Below are 12063 nucleotides of genomic sequence, written 5' to 3'. Positions count from 1 at the left end.
CTCAGTTTGCGTTGCTTGGGGAGGTGTTTGGGTTGGAGTGTGAGTTGTGTTTGCTGGGGCTGGTGGGTTTAGTTCTAGTCTGATGGTCATAGCCTTGAAGATGAGATGGTACAGCTTAGATCTTTCTGCAGCAGAGTGCGGGCGGGTTTTGAGTCTCCCACAGGATCAGACCAGCCTGGTGATTAAAAGGATCCTCTGGAGGTGGTGGGAGGAATGAACTGGGGAGAGGAGAGGCCTAGTTGGAGGAGCAGCGGGGAGGCTGACGGGCTGATGCACACAGGCTTCTTGAGTTCTTGTGATGGGTTGGACGTTGTTAAGAGGGTCTCAGGGGCCTGGTGGTGTGTATCCAGTGAGTGGACATGAGCGCCAGAGCACGAGGCTATTCCACCCCCTGTCTGGTGCCTGGAGGAGCCAGTGGGGCCACCCCAGGAGGATGACCCAGGGAGAGGCAGGCATTGGGAGGTGCTATGAAGACAAATTGTCATTTCTCAGAAGGAAGCACAGCCCTTCCTCCTGCCCTGGGATTGTGGATTTTCTTTGCCCCCTACACTTCCCTTCACTGACTTCCTTGTTTCTGTAAGTCAGCACCATCTTTCTCTTCATCACTCCTTCTAAACCTCCAATTCATTTCTGCCTCCTCAGGGCTCCGTCCTCCCCTGGGCAGAGCTCTCCATCCCATACTGTGAATTCCTTCTCCAGGCACGGGGTTAAGAGCACGGGTTGGAGGCAATTCAGAGATCGAATTGAAGTTAGAGCTGAAACACTGTCATTCTTTAGCAGATACTTCCCCTTTCTGAGTCTCCCGTTCCTCATAGTGACGACCTAGTGGCCTCTGCCCTCAGGATTGCTGTGGCTCCATCTGGGGTGGTTTCATGTGTGGCTTGTAGACACTGAGAGCCTGCAGTGTCAGAGCTCCTATCACAGGGTCAATCGAAGGCCACAGCCAACATCCACTCCAAGCACACAGAAATGCCAGATAAAGGTTTGTAAGATCCATGGCCACAGTTAAATTAGAGTAACTAAAGTGTCAGAAATGCAGAGTGACTCCCTAGACATAAGCAGAGACCAACGCTGAGTGGGCTTGGTCATGGGTCCCAGAGATGGGCCCCAGGACCTGGTTTGCTGTGTATGTATGGAGACAGGTGGCAAAGCCCCAGAGGAGACACAGGGTTCCAGGTGTGAGGTTGGGAGCTCCGAGCCTGCTGCCTGTCTGAATAAGGACTGCAATATCTCCACTCCCCGATCTGAGGTCACACCCAGAATTCAGCTCCTTTCTCCAGGTGTGAGCGAAAAATATTCAGTGCAATATGGGCAGGTATCAATGTAGTGTGGAGCTCAATTTTGAATACTGCATGCATTGCTGGCACCCTGAGTTTGGAACACCTACACATCGTGAATCTGAAGCAATTGCAAGCTAGTCACTTGTTTAGGACTTCACAATGCAGGAGAATGGGGGCGATAACTTCTGTGAAGGGTTAGCTCAGTGGCAAAATGACCAAGTGTATGCGATCAACTATGCCATGAAAAATAGAGTACAGACCCAGTCACTGTGGGAATTCCCAACAAAGGCAAGGGAGATAGATTGAAAATTGGGAAGAGATTTAAAAATAAGTATGCTTTAAATCTTCAAACAGAAGAAGATGTGACATTCACGATACAAGAAGAGTTTAGTGGAAAAAAGGATGCTAAGGAAATTTCATAGATAAAAACTCATTAATTGAATAAAAGGATTCAAAAGATCTATTCCATAATAGACATTAGATAACTGATCAGAAAACTGGGGACTTGGAAAATGAAACTCAGGAAGTATCCCAGAATGCAGCTGAACATCATAAAAATAGAAACCAAAAAGATAAAATCTGACACATGGAGAATAGAATAACTAAGTCCCAAGACACATCTGTCCTTCATTTTAGTGGAAGAAATGAGAGAATGATCAAGTGACAGTAATTAGGTATTGTTGTTAAGGGTTTTTTGGAAGTGAAACCAGAGAAATGGTCAACATGGGCTATGAAAGCTGAACTGTTACTGGGAGCTACATCCTCGAAAGCAGGTCAAAATGTCAGCTAGTGGGGCACCTGGGTGGCTCAGTCGTTAAGCGTCTGCCTTCGGCTCAGATCATGATCCCAGGGTCCTGGGATTGAGCCCTGTATTGGGCTCCCTGCTCAGCAGTGAGCCTGCTTCTCCCTCTGCCTCTCCCCCTGCTTGTGCTCTCTCTCTGTCTATCTCTGACAAATAAATAAAATCTTAAAAAAAAAAAAGTCAGTTAGTACCTACCCAGGTTGACAACCTGCTCAAACAAACAAAAATCCACATTCCCCAGAAGATTTTATCAGAACCCAGTGTCTTCCAATGTAATATTCAAAGAAACAGGAAAGTCTCAGTAACACTCAAAGGAAAAAATAATCAACAGACACCAACCCTGAGTTGACCAACAGTTTAAAGCCATTTTTTAAAAGATTTATTTATTTATTTTGGGGGGGAGGGGCAAAAGGAGAGAGAGAGAGAGATCTCAAGCAGACTCCCTGCTGAGCTGGGAGCCCAATGTGCAGCTCCATCTCATGACCCTGAGATCATGACCTGAACCAAAATCAAGAGTCAGATGCCTAACTGACTGGGCCACCCAGGTGCCCCTAAAGCCATTTTTATAATCAAGCTTCATGAAATAAGGACAAACACTCTTGAAATAAGTGGAAAAAATAGACTTCTCTCAGCAAAGAAATTATAAGAGGGGGAAAAAAAGGAAATTTTAGAACGGAAAAATTCAGTAACTGAAATTAAAAATTCCTGTGTGTAATGACAGAATGAAGATGACAGAGGCAAGAGTCAGTGAACTTGAAAACAGAACAAGGGAAATTACAATCTGAGCAGTAGAGAAAAAAGATTTTTAAAAATGAACACAGGGGCGCCTGGGTGGCTCAGATGGTTAAGTGTCTGCCTTCGGCTCAGGTCCTGGTCCTGGGGTCCTGGGATAGAGCCCCACATCAGGCTCCTGGCTCAGTGGGAAGCCTGCTTCTCCCTCTCCCTCTGCCTCTCCCCCTGCTCATGCTCTCTCTCTCTCTCTCTCTATCTCTGTGTCTCAAATGAATAAATAAAATCTTAAAAAATAAATAAATAAAAATAAAAATGAGCACAGATTGAGGGATTTGTGAGACAATTTATGTAATTGATCTGCCAGCAAAAGGAGAATGCTATCAGTGAAGAAAAAAAGTTTGAAGAAATAAATGTCCATTTTACAGATTTGTTGAAAGTCATACATTTACATGTCCAAGATGCTTAGCAAATGAAAAATAGGATAAGCTTTAAAAACCATGCCTACCTACATCATAATTAAACTAGTCAAAACCAAAAAAGAAAAAAAAATAGAGAAAATGCCACATTACGTAAAGAGGGAAAACAATTTGAATGATTACAGATTTCACATCAGAAATCATCCTAGTGGGGCACCTGGGTGGCTCGATAGGTTAAGCGTCTGCCTTCAGTTAGGTCATGATCCCAGGGTCCTTGGATCGAGCCCCACGTCGGGCTTCCTGCTCAGCAGGGAGCCTGCTTCTCCCTCTCCTTCTGCCTGCTGATCCCCCTGCTTGTGCTCAAATCCCCCTGTCTCTCTCTCAAATAAATTTTCAAAAATCTTGGAAAAAAAAAAAAAAAGAAAGAAATCATCCTGGTCAGAAAATTTTTTTTTTTATGTTATGTTAGTATGAGAGCCAACCTAGAATCTTTCTGGATATATTGTTCAGGAATGGAAGCAAAATAAAGTCATTCTTAGAGGAAGGAACATGGGGAGAATTTGTTGCCAGCAGCTCTGCTCTACCAGAAATGATAAGGTAAGTCTTCAGACAGAAAGGAATTAATTCTAGAGGGAAACTGGGAAGTTCAAGAAAAAGGGAAGATCAAAAAAGGTAAGTAAGTAAATGTAATAGCATACTTCTCTCTTCTTACATTCATTAAAATATGTAAGGCTGTTGAAAGCAAAACTGATAAGGTCTGGTGGGGTTTGAATATATGTAGATATAATACAGACAACACCTGCAACATAAGGGAGTGAAGGCAAAGGCCCTATACAGTTGTAAGGCTTCTATTTTTTCTGAAAGAGGTGTAATATTAACTCTATGTAGACTCTGAAATTAGGTGTGTATAATACCTACAGTAGCCATTTTAAAAACAACATACAAAGAGTTATAGTTAAAACACCAATAGATAGGGAAGTCTGGGAAATTCAGTTGGTTAAGCATCCAACTCTTGATTTCAGCTCAGGTCATGATCTCAGGGTCATGAGGTCAAGCCCTGTGTTGGGCTCTACACTGGGCATGGAGCCTGCCTGAGATGCTCTCTCCCTCTCCCTCGGCCCCTCCCCCCTCTCAAAAAAAAGCACCAATAAATTAAAATGGAATACTTAAAAATATTCCAGAAAGCGAAAGAAGGCAGGAGAGGGAAAACTGAAGAACAAACAATAAGAGGGGGACAAACAGAAAGCAAACAATAAGATGGTATAAACCTAAAATCAACCTTATCAGTAATTATATTAAATGTAAATGGGGAAATCACAATTAAATGGCAGAGATCATAGGACTGGATTAACATCACCAAGATCCAACGATGTGCAGTCTACAGGAGGTAAAGGATAAAAAATATATTTTGCAAACATCAATCAAAAGAAAGCTTAAGTGGCTGTGTTAATTGCCTATGGCTGCTGTAACAAATTATCGTAAACTTGGTGACTTTCAACAACAAAGATTTATTGTCTTACAGTTCTGGAGGTCACAAGTACAAAATCACTGGGCTAACGCTGAGGTGTCATCAGGGCTGCTTGATTTTGGTAACTCTGCAGTGAGAATCTGTTCCCTTGCCTTTTCAGCTTCCAAAGGCTGCCTGCAGCATATGGCTCCTGACCCCTTCCTTCCATCACTGCAGCCTCTTGATTCCGTCTTCACATCCCCTACCATTGACTCTGACCCTTTGGTCTCCCTCTAATAAGAAGCCTGTGAATACACTGGGCTCACCCAGATAATCAGGGTAATGTTCCCATCTCAAGCTACTTAGTCACATTTACAAAGTCCCCTTGGCCTGTAAGGTAACATTCTCACAGGTTTCAGGGATTAGGGCATGGACACCTTTGGGAATTGGGAGGAAGTTGCAGCTTTCTATCTATCTACCACAGTATGGTAAAAGATACCAGATCAAGTAGGCTTTTGAATAAGAAAATTATCAGAAATTTAAAAAAAAAAAAAAAGAGTCAATTCACCAAGAAAACAGTAATCCTAAATGTGTATGCACAAAACCACAGAGCTTCAAAATACACAAAGCAAAAACTGTCAGAAATGGAAGGACAAATAGGCAAATCAACAGTTACAGTCACGGACTTTGACACTCCTCTCTTGGTAATTGATAGAGCAAATAGCAAATCAGCAAGGATATAGAAAACCTTAACTACGCTATCCACCAACTCGACCTAATTGACACACACAGAGCAGCACCCAATCAACAGCAAAAAACACAATCTCTTCAAGTGAGCGTGGAATGTTGGCCAACATAGTTCATATCCTTGGTTACAAAACAAAGCTTAACATTCAAAGAATTAATATCCTATATCGCTTCTTTTCACACCCTAATGGAATTAAAGTTAAAATCTATTACTAGGAGATAATCTGGAACATCTTCAGCTCTTTGGAAATTAAACAACACACTTCTAAATAATTCATGGTGCAAAGAGGAGCTCAAGGAAAATTGGAAAATATTTTGAACTGAATGAAAATGAAAACAGCATTCTAAACTTTGTAGGATGCAGCTAACATGGGCTTGGGGGAAAGTTGGAGCAGCATATTCATATTAATATGAATAACTCATATTAAAAAAATTGTTTCTAGTCACCTACACTTCCATCTTAAGACACAAGAAAAAGAGCAGCTCACCCCAAAGTGAGCATGATAAAGGGCAGAAAACAATGAAACCAAAAACAGAAAAACAATAACAAAAATCAATGAAACCCACTGTTGATTCTTTAATAAGACCAAAAAAATTGCCTATGCCTAGCCAGGCTAATCATGGAAAAAAGGAAGACACAACTTGCCAACATCTGGAACGAATGACAGAATATCACTACAAACCACACTGACATTAATAGGACCTAAGAGAACACTACAAACTCTGTGCCCCAAAATTTGGCAACTTGAATGGTCCAACTCATTTTATTTTAGTATAGTTGACACACAATATTACATTAATTTTAGGTGTATAACTTAGTGATTTGACAAGTTTATACTTTATGCTATGCTCACCAAAAGTGTAACTATCACCTGTCCCATCACATCGCTATTACAGTATCATTGACCATGTGTCCTATGCTGTGCCTTTTATTCCTGTGACTTACTCATTCCATAACTGGAATCCAGTATCTCCCATTCCACTTCACCCATTTTGCCCATCCCTGCTCCCCTCTGGCAACCATCAATTTGTTCTCTGTATTTATAGGTCTGATTCTGCTTTTCATTTGTTTGTTTGTTTTTAAATTCTGCTTATGAGTGGAATCATATGGTATTTGTCTTTCTCAGTCTGACTTATTTCACTTAGCATAATAGCCTCTAGGTCCATCCTTGAATGGACCAACTCCTGAAAGACACAAACTACCAAGACTCATTCAAGAAGAAATAACCTTAATATTCTTTAAAATATTAAATTGCATTTGTAGTTAAAACACCTTTCCAACAAAGAAAACTCCCAGCCACAATGTTCTCACTAGCACAAACCACTGAACATTTGGTGAAAAAATACAATTCTACACAATCTCTTTCAGAAAGTAGAAGAGAAAAGAAAACTTTGCAAAAATTTTATGAGCAAGCATTACTCCAAATTCAAATCAGACAAAGACAAAGACTAGGAAAGAAAGCTGCAGACCAATATCCTTGAAAAACATAAATGCAAAAATCCTCACCAAAATATTGGTAAATAAAAGCCAACATCCAAGTGTGAATTATCCCCAGATGACAGGTTAGTTGAACATCTGAAAATCAATAAAGGTAATCCACCATTTTATTTTTTTTTATTTTTTATTTTTTAAATTTTATTATGTTAGTCACCATAAAATACATCATTAGTTTTTGATGTGGTGATCCATGATCCATTGTTTTCGTATAACACCCAGTGCTCCATGCACTACGTGCCCTCCTTAATACCCATCACCAGGCTAACCAATGCCCCCCCCTCCCCTCTAAAACCCTGTTTACTTCTCAGAGTCCATAGTCTCTCATGGTTCATCTCTCCCTCCGATTTCCCCCCTCTTCATTTTTCCCTTCTTCTCCTAATGTCCTCCATGCTATTCCTTATGTTCCACAAATAAGTGAAACCATATGATAATTGACTTTCTCTGCTTGACTTATTTCACTCAGCATTATCTCCTCCAGTCCCATCCATGTTGATGTAAAAGTTGGGTATTCATCCTTTCTGATGGCTGAGTAATATTCCATTGTATATATGGACCACATCTTCTTTATCCATTCGTCTGTTGAAGGGCATCTCGGCTCTTTCCACAGTTTGGATATTGCGGACATTGCTGCTATGAACATTGGGGTGCATATGGCCCTTCTTTTCACTACATCTGTGTCTTTGGGATAAATACCCAGGAGTGCAATTGCTGGGTCATAGGGTAGCTCTATTTTTAACTTTTTGAGGCACCTCCACACTGTTTTCCAAAGTGGCTGTACCAACTTGCATTCCCACCAACAGTGTAAGAGGGTGCCCCTTTCTTCACAACCTCTCCAACATTTGTTGTTTCTTTCCCTGTCCATTTTTGCCATTCTAACTGGGGTATGGTGGTATCTCAATGTGGTTTTGATTTGTAATCCACCGTTTTAATAGACTAACAAAGAAAAAACACATCATGATATAAGTACATGCACAAAATTTGATAAAATACTCAGCTATATGGGAATAGAAGGGAACTTCCTTAATCAGATAAAGAGCATCTATGAAAAACCTTTAGCTAATATCATACTGAACACTTTTACAGTATGAAACAAGTTAATGATACTCACAACTTCTATTCAGAACTGCCTAACAGTAAAGCAAATGAAAGGAATAAAAAGCATACAGATTGAAGGGGAAGAAATATCAACTGAACTTTATTCTATAAATTAATGAGGAACAATTGGAAAGCAAAATTAAAATACTATTATAATAGCTCCAAAAACTATACAAATGTAGGGATAAGTATAAGTATAGATGTATAAGATCTGAAGACTAAAAACTATAATACTTAGCTAAGAGAAATTAAAGAACTAAAAAAAGATACCACATTCATTGATTGAAAGACTCAACATTGGGAGCGGCTGGCTGGCTCAGTCGGTGGAGCGTGCAACTGTTGATCTTGGGGTTGTGAGTTCAAGCCCCATGTTGGGCATGGAGCCTACTTAAAATATAAATAAATAAACAAACATAAAGAAAAGACTCAACATTGTCATTAGGAAGAATGAAATCTTACCATTTGCAACAACATGGATGGAGCTAGAGTTAAGCAAAATAAGTCAGTCAGAGGGGCACCTGGGTGGCTCAGTCATTAAGCGTCTGCCTTCGGCTCAGGTCATGATCCCAGGGTCCTGGGATCGAGCCCCGCATCGGGCTCCCTGCTCCGCAGGAAGCCTGTTTCTCCCTCTCCCTCTCCCCCTGCTTGTGTTCCCTCTCTCGCTGTGACTCTCTCTGTCAGATAAATAAACAAAATCTTTAAAAAAAAATAAGTCAGTCATAGAAAGAAAAATACCACGTGATTTCACTCATATGTGGAATTTAAGAAACAAAACAAAGGAGCAAAGGAATAAAAAGAGGGAGACAAACCAACAAACAGACTCTTAACTATTGAGAACTGATAGTTACCAGGGGGGAGGTGGGTAGGGGGATGGGTTAAATAGGTGGTGGGGATTACGGACTGCACTTGTCGTGATGACCCTTGGTTGATGTATGAAAGTGTTGAATCACTATATTGTACACTAATATTACACTATATGTTAACTAACTGGAAGCAAAATAAAAACTTAAAAAAAGAAAAAAAAAAGATTCAATATTGTCAAGATATCAGGTCTCTCTAAACTGGTAAGCAAGCCAAATCAAAATCCCAACTAGCTGGGGTGCCTGGCTGACTCAGTCAGAAGAGTGTGTGACTCTTGATTTCAGTATCATGAATTCCAGCCCCATGTTGGGTGTAGAAATTACTTAAATAAATAAATTTTTTTTAAAACCCAACTATCTCTTTTAGCAGTTGACAAGCTGATACTAATACATATGTGGAAACATATAAAGAACAATAATAGCACAACAGTTCTGAAAAGGAACAAAACTGCACATCTTCTTATTCCAAGACTTTCTGTGGAAGGAAGAAATGGATGGTGTGGTATTTGCATAGGGATAGGTAGGTGGAAAAAATAAACAATAGAGATGCCAGAGGTAAACCCACACATATATGATTGATTGACTTTTTTTTTTTAAGATTTTATTTATTTATTTGACACAGAGACACAGCGAGAGAGGGAACACAAGCAGGGGGAGTGGGAGAGGGAGAAGCAGGCTTCCCGCTGAGCAGGGAGCCTGATGCGGGGCTCAATCCCAGGACCCTGGGACCATGACCTGAGCTGAAGGCAGACACTTAACAACTGAACCACCCAGGTGCCCCTGACTTTTAACAATGAGACAGAAGTACTTCCTTGAGGAAAAGATAATCTTTTCAACAAATGTTGCTGGAACAACTAGATATCTATTTGGAAAAAAAATGAACTTTGACCTTTACCTCACACCTCACCATACACAGTAATTCACATGAAATGATCATAGACCTAATAGCAAAAGTCAAAACCATAAGGCATCTTAAAAAAAAAACAATTTAAAGATCTTCACAACTTTGGATTAGACAAAGATTTCTTAGCAAGGTACAAAAAGCACAAAAAACAAAAAGATTTATTGGACTTCATAAAATTAAAAATTTTTCTCTTCAAAAGACAGCATTAGGTAATGGAAAAAACAAGCCAAGACTGAGAAGTGTGTGTGTGTGTGTGTGCGTGTGTGTGTGTGTGTCCGTCCGATAAAGGATTATTTGTAGAATAAATAAGGACTTTTACAAATAATACTAAAACCCTCCCACATGAGCAAAACAATTTGAACAGACATTTCTCAAAGAAAATATATTAATAACAATGAACACATGAAAAAATGCTCAACATCTATAACCATTAGATAAATGAAATTTAGAAAGACCAATAAAATGGATGAGTTTTCAAAAACATATTGCACAAAAGAGGGCAGATGTGGCCGAGCATATACTTTATGGTTTCATTTCTGTGAAATTCTACAACGAGCAAGTCTATCACCTAGAGAAAGAAAGCTGGTTGCTGTTTGCTTCCATCGGGTTGACTGAAAAGCTCACCATGGAATTTTTAGGGGCCACGACAATGTTCTATGTATTGATTGTAGCGATGTTGTTAAATGAGTTGTACATTTGCCAAAGCTGATCACACTGCACACCCAAAGGGCATATATGTCGTGCCTCAGTGCACACACATATATACTAGTTAGGCTCCATCCGCGTCCGTTCCACTGGGGATGAAATCATCTTCAGCTACATGTCTGATTTACTCCCGTAGGAATGATACGATACTGAGGACTCGGTGTTGGTCTCCACTGCTGAAGTGATGGACATTGAGAAGAGTCTGTAGTTAGGTCACTCCCGATGAAAGGCAGTCCATGTTACACGACTCCTGAGCACCCTTCTTCTCACCATCATGGCTTCTTCCTCCATAGGCCCACTGTGTGAACACTGGGATAAGGAAGAACAGAGGCTGACTAACATCTACCCAATGAGCCATCCAGTCCCCTTGGTCATTAAGGACTATGTCTACAGGGAACTCTCTTGCAGACATTTTTTTTTAAGATTTTTATTTATTTATTTGAGAGAGAGAGAGAACAAGCAGGAGAAGCAGAAGAAGGAGAGGGAGAAGCAGGCTCCCCACCGAGCAGGAAACCCGATGCAGGACTCAATCCCAGGACCCGAGATCATGACCTAAGCTGAAGGCAGATGCCCAACCAACTGAGCCACCCAGGCACCCATCTTGGGGACATGTCTATCTGATTCAAAGATCCAAGTGCTTTGTACTCCACTCCTATACATCCATGCCTACACATGCCTCTGTCCTGGACAACCCTGTCTCCCCCCACTTGATTCTGCTCCTTCGGGTTCCCTGATCATTTAGGCAAGACAGAAGCTACTGTCCAGGAGTTTGTGTGCATCTTCACACCTAGTTGGATCTCTTTCCACAAAAAGTGTATTATCCTGTTCATTACCAAAATATCTGCTCACTGGTATTTTTCAGAGTCCCGCTGGTGTGGTGGTGGGGCAACTCTACTCCGAAACGTCACCCCGCCCAGACACGACCCAGGCCACAAAGCTGTTGATGACCACCGAAGAGAGGCATCATTGTGACAGGGTAGGTATGTAGGTGTCTGCGTGGAACCCCCATCTTTGTCCTCTGAACCTACCACTTACTCAACAGTGGATTGCAAACATGACTGAGTGGAAAGGACCATACCCAGCTCATTGTGGATAGTTCCAGTTGCATACATGCTCATGTCTCTTGTCATTAGGTTTCTGTTGGGACCACTGGCACGTAGGCAGCTTTTTAAATGGTACCTAGCTCTCTTGTGCAGGTGATGTGATGACATGAGCCCAAAGCCCATTGAGGCTCAGCAGAGGGGTCACACAGCATCCCAGCACACATGCCTATCCTAGCAGCATGATCTGGTAGGTAGGTCATGGCCATAGTCATAGCATCCGGATGGATAGAAAAAGGTTGTGCTTGGGGTGCCTGGATGGCTCAGTCAGTTGAGCAGCTGACTCTTGATTTCGGCTCAGGTCATGATCTCAGGGTAGTGAGATCGAGTGCCATGTCAGGCTCTGTACTTAGTGTGGAGTCTGTTCAGGACTCTCTCTCCCTCTCCCTCTGAACTTCCCCTCGCTCTCTCTCTCAAAAAAAAAAAAAGTTATGCTTACATGATATTATAGTCTATTAAGTGTGCAATACCATTATA

Source organism: Halichoerus grypus, chromosome 15 (genome assembly GCF_964656455.1).
Source record: "Halichoerus grypus chromosome 15, mHalGry1.hap1.1, whole genome shotgun sequence".
Lineage (NCBI taxonomy): Eukaryota > Metazoa > Chordata > Mammalia > Carnivora > Phocidae > Halichoerus > Halichoerus grypus.
This window is presented reverse-complemented; position numbering follows the sequence as displayed.